Source organism: Echinops telfairi, unplaced genomic scaffold (assembly GCF_000313985.2).
Source record: "Echinops telfairi isolate 266 unplaced genomic scaffold, ASM31398v2 ScPeMD7_7469;HRSCAF=8507_1, whole genome shotgun sequence".
Classification (NCBI taxonomy): Eukaryota; Metazoa; Chordata; class Mammalia; order Afrosoricida; family Tenrecidae; genus Echinops; species Echinops telfairi.
Window position 1 is genome coordinate 114,499,615 of NW_022111373.1, and position 5,359 is coordinate 114,504,973.

At 43.2% G+C, this 5,359-nt stretch overlaps 1 protein-coding gene across 2 annotated transcripts in view; it reads right to left on the bottom strand.

The window, feature by feature from the left end:
* Positions 1 to 5,291, bottom strand: part of NIPBL (NIPBL cohesin loading factor) — a 223,264-nt gene extending 217,973 nt beyond the window's left edge. The window contains exon 1 of one of the 2 annotated variants that reach the window (XM_004698075.2): positions 5,021 to 5,290. The gene's annotated coding sequence lies outside the window, so the exon portion shown is untranslated. Of the gene's footprint in view, positions 1 to 5,020 lie in introns of both variants that reach the window. The other variant, XM_045285402.1, reaches the window with a different exon arrangement.
* Positions 5,292 to 5,359: the final 68 nt, after the last annotated feature.

A 5,359-nucleotide genomic window follows, 5' to 3' on the forward strand; every position in this document is an offset into this window, starting at 1 on the left:
TTTAAACTCCACATAAAACTTAGAAGAAAAATTCACAGGTTGCTTTTAACAAGCTCAAATTTAAAATATAGCATCTTAAAAGAATTATCAATCTTAAAAAACATATCTATACAACATATAGTCTGAATTCTATTTTATGCTTTGTCTGATGTATAACATTTCCTTGACTACATGCCTTGTAAGTACTGAGTCAAATGAGTTACCAATGGATAATATTAAGATTTTACTAAAATTAGAAATGTAGAATCCTGAATCCTCAAGAGAAGTGGAAATCCACACTGAATGTTTACTAGTTATTAAGACTACATGGGCAAATTTCTAGACCTTTCCAGCCTCGGTTTCTTCATCTGTAAATTGCAGATAATGGTTTCCATTTTGTTGGCTTGTTAAAATTAAGTCAAATATTACTATAGGCATATACTCAACACAATTTCTGACAAATGATAAACCCTCAAAATCTTATTTAGCTGGGCAATGGAAAAGAATATATCTTAAAAACAAAACAATACAATCTGACCACAAAAAAAAAAAAGGGAGTTCTTTAAAATTTACTCCAGATTACACCAAAACAAAATTATGTTATGAAATACTTAATATTTTAATACTCTGCTAAATTTGGCAAAAGTAAACCAAAAACTGAGTACATAAGAAACCTTTCTTAATTATGATGACAGCTTAACATAATGAAACACGGCTTTAAAAATTGCTTTTACATCAATAAGGACCATTCAGTTTCTACTCTAATATTTTTAAAAAAGAATCAAGCATTTCAGGGTGTTCATAGTGCTTACTACAAATTTAGTTAATTCACTTCTATGCCTTCATAGAAACATGTATCAGTGAAATCATTCAAACACCAAATATAGGATCAGGATTTCTAATATGCCCATGCTATTTTCATACTACTAAAATAAACCGAAGAAACAGTTACTATTGCTTATTAAAAGATGAAGGAAAAGCATCTTGAACCCAGATAACTGAAAAAGTTATAAATGGTATCCATGTCAGCACTGAGCAATACCTACCTAGCTAGCTGCATGAGCCACAGCTCAGACATTTCTTAAAGCAACAATCTAATAAAAAAAATACTAAGAGTCAGGGAATCCTGTGTTCTCCCATGGACTCACTACACAAATCACGTGGCCTCATCTGAGTGTCAAGTTTGTTTTTTTTAAATCATACTGGTCACTTCTCACTCAGGAACGGGGGACTATTTATTAATGGACTTCTGTCACCTTGAAAACAGGATCAAGTTTAAAATACAAAGAATGATTACAAATGACCAACTGCTGAACATAGGAAAAACTTCAAGAACATGTTTAAGAATTATCTTTAAAGGCTATAAAGTAACACTAAGTCAACTTGGTACAACGAGGATATTAAAATAAGCAATCTCCAATGGAACAATTACTAGAAGTCTATGAAATTCCTAGTCACTAATAATTTACTTCTGGCAAATAAATGTGATAAACAGAACTGAAGTTATATTTCTTTAAAAGGAATTTTAATGCACCCAGCTCTCCCACTCACGTCATTAACAAAAGTCTTGTATTAGTTTAAAATTCCAGGATTACTTACAAATTATGTTTTTCCAAATAAGCATTGGGGAATGGGGGTTAAATTATATAAAATTCAAACTTTAAACTTTTAATGTCTCATAATTATGACAATACTATTGTACTTTTTGTTCATACATGTTTTGAGGAAGTAAAAATACCACAATGGACTATGTCAAGATATAATGCAAAATGAGTTCATATGTTTCTCTAAGTTTGATAGTGGACTGACACCAAAAAAATTAAAGACAAAATTAGTTTAGGAAAGTTTAGGGGGAAAAGCATGTTTCAGCAGGGCAGTCTGGCTTCAAATAAAGAAAATTTCTTGTTGGAATTGATATAGCTATGCCCGTAATATTTAAACATTTTAATAATGGTCATTACGTATACAGAAAGCCAAAACTACAGATACTACCAAAGTGAAAACTTTCATTTTTCTTATCTAATGGTCAAATTTTTTCTTCAAATACCTTTTTTCTTGTTAAAAAGTGGTCAGTATAATGATCTAGGCCTAGCACAGGTTCAAAATCACTGTCAAATTAACTGAAGCAAACAAATTATTGAATGGCTTACAAAAGAAAGCATCCTACACACATACTTTGCTCAAAACATTGAAAATAATTACACATTTAATGTTCGACTATAATTTAATTTTTGTATACTTCCAATTTATTATTTACTATTTTCAAGTAATACAAGCTATTGGTAACCCTGCAAACTCAAAGTCAAACTGTTGAAATCTCCTTTAAGCACATTATGAACTATCTCTGGAAATAATATAACTCGTATTATAACATTACTGGAACATCTATGGCTGTTGTCTTCTTTCACAGAATTGGAGGGAGGGGGTGTGTGACAAGATAAGTCACTGGTGACTATCTCAAGCAATAGAGGGGAGGGTGGAGGAGATAAGCACAAATTATTCTTTAGCCTCTTACCAACTAAATTCACCAAACTTTAAAGTTCAAATCCAGGTTTTACTTGATTTTGAGTAAGTTTTCTCCTCTTAAAAAAAAAAAAAAAAAAAAAACCCCAGGGTGGGGGCAATGAATTGGCTTCGACCAACCAGAAACGATTTATAATCTACAAAAAAAGAAATGTAAAAAAAAAGAAGAAAGAAATGTCCCTGCTATCTTAATGAACACTATCACACACCTATGCTACTTATTACAAATTATTAAATATGCAGAATCAAGAAAAAACCTGAACAGCACGAAGTCGCAATAATTCAATTCCAGAGTCACAAAAGGGAAAAACAAACAAACAAACAAACAAACCACCAGGTACACCACTATCTAGTACCTGGATTCAAAGTCCTCAGTAAGAAAGCTCCCTTTCACTTTTTAAAAAGGCGCTTGCAGATCAACGCTAAGCAAGCTGAACACTTCTTTCCTTTACCATGAAGATGAATAGGCTCATCCCTCTTTAAATACAAGTTGTACAAGAGTGCACATGGACTTCTAAACACTTATACTAGGGCTTCTCCCGCCCCCAAACCAGGGAAAGGTGGGGAAAACCCACACCTCTCCGCTCTTTTTGAGACGTGAAACGTCCCTCCCCTCCCGTGGGCCCTCCCCGGCGCGCCCCCCCAGCCGGCGTAGGCCCGAGGCCCCGTAGCAAGCAGTGTCCACCAGGAGCAGGCAGCACAAAGACAGGAATGGGAGATTAGCGGGAGGGAGGGAGGCCGGGATTGGGGCTCAGCAGGAGCTTCAGGCTTTTTAAAATTCAAACTGCTCCCTGACCAATACAAATCACGGACAAGCTACAGACTACTACACGGATTTATAGCATTAAAAACATGCCCCGTACGTGACAGCTATATTAACTTCACTCTTTTTAACATTTATCTCGACGTTGGCAGGAAGTGTGGAGTCATTTGTTGGATGCAAGACCCCTCCCAAAAAGTCCAAAGTAAGCCCTCGAAAAGTTACTGGGCCGACGACAACGGCGAGAATCATGTTAATAAAGGCACGCAACAACTCGGCACCCACAGAACACCCACTAGTAAAAACCGGGGGCTGTTGGGCGGCGTTCGCTTGATTTTAACCCCTGGACGTTTCCTTTCGGCCAAGGAGACACAGTATCAAAAGCTTTGCAGCCAGGTATGTGGATTTTTCTAGGCAATTTGTCTGAATGAGTGACTTTCAGGCTGGTGTATTCTTCCTCCACCAACCTACACCCTCCTAAATCAAACCCCGACGCCTCCAGAAACAACCTCTAACACTTCTCTTCCTTCGCGAACTCCAAGTCGTACCGTGGAGGTAGAACTGATTTCCTCTCGCTCTCTCCAGCATTTACAGATCCATTTGACCTATTAAAATGACACCTCTCTCATTACACAGTCAAACAGCATGGGCACAAACAGCCAATGACAACCCTGGGACCTCACGAAGATCTGTCCTGACATGAAAGGATGGCACCTTCTACATTTTTCCCCTCCCAGGGATTTGACGCCGAACTTCATTTCTCTCCTTTTAAAGCAGTGGGGTCTTCACTGGGCCCTCGGCCCGCCTCCCAGAATCTCTCTCAACGTCTTGCTCGGCTTCTGCACGTTTCGGCCAGGAAGTACCTGGGCGCTTGGTGGACAACCCTTTAAAGTCGCCTTTATATAACGCACAGAACGCACGAAGCGACGGTGGCAAACCTGTCAAGTACTTTCTACTCGCGTTGGAATTAAAAATGTAAAAAGTCCATGTGTAACACACACTGTCAAACAACAGCAGCAAAGCTCTTGGGGGCGGTGTTGGGGGGGGGGAGGCGGCGCAGAGGCAGGGTCTCCCACACGCAGCGTTGCTCTATTCAATATTCATGGTGACGATCTAATTCGTTCCCAAAGAAAAGGCGTTGGGATTAACTTTCCTCCGACGTCCAAACAAGTTTCTACCAGGAGAGGGAATTACCACGGGCTCCCTCCCGGGCTGAGTATTTACATTTGTCTCCCTAACAGAAACTACTTCCTCCCTTCCTGGGGTCACAGGGGGAAGGAGGGGGGTTGTTTGTTTCACCGGGACGCTCCCCACTCCCGGACCGAGAAAGTTGTAAATATGGGGACGATCGGGGCGCCTCCGCGGCTAGTTGTATTGTTTCCGCCTCCTCGCTCGCTCCGGCTCCTCTCCCGGGCGAGGCCTGTCACCGAGCAGCCGGCGCTCCGCTCCGCCCGGAGCTCCCCTAATCCCCGAGCTCAAGTAGATTCCGCTGGCCCGCGGCCTGCACTCTCCGCCGGGCCTACGCCTCCCCGGCCGCCCGGCAGGAGCCCAGTCCCCGCCGCCTGAGCCGGCGCGGCGAGGGGACAAAACCGCCGCCACCCGAGGCGGCTGCCACCCGAGAGGAGCGAACTCTCGACTCGCCCGGGGAAGAGCCCTGGGGCCGCCGAGGAAGCGGCGGGGAGGGGAGCGGGGAGGAGAGCCGCTGAGGACCTGGCGCCGCCGCCGACGCCGCCGCCGAGAGAAAGAGCAGGAATTTACCTGGGCGAATCGGCGTCTGAATCCAAGCGGAGGCCGAGGCCGCGGTGGCGAGAGACTATAATCCGGGCCGGGAGGGGGGGTGGCTACGGCTCCTCTTCCGTCTCCTCAGTGCGGGGAACATGTAGAGCCGGGGGGAGACCAGCCGAGAAGACAAATCGCTGCTGCTGCTGCTTCCTCCTCCTCCTCCTTCTCCCACATAGAAACACTCACAAACACCCGACCCGGGGCCCGCGCTACCGGGGGGGCATCGCCGCCGGCCCGGGAACCAATCCTCCAGTCGGCGGGGGCGTCCCTCCCTGCGGCTTCGTGGTGTCGGGTGAGTCGGTACCGACGGAGGGC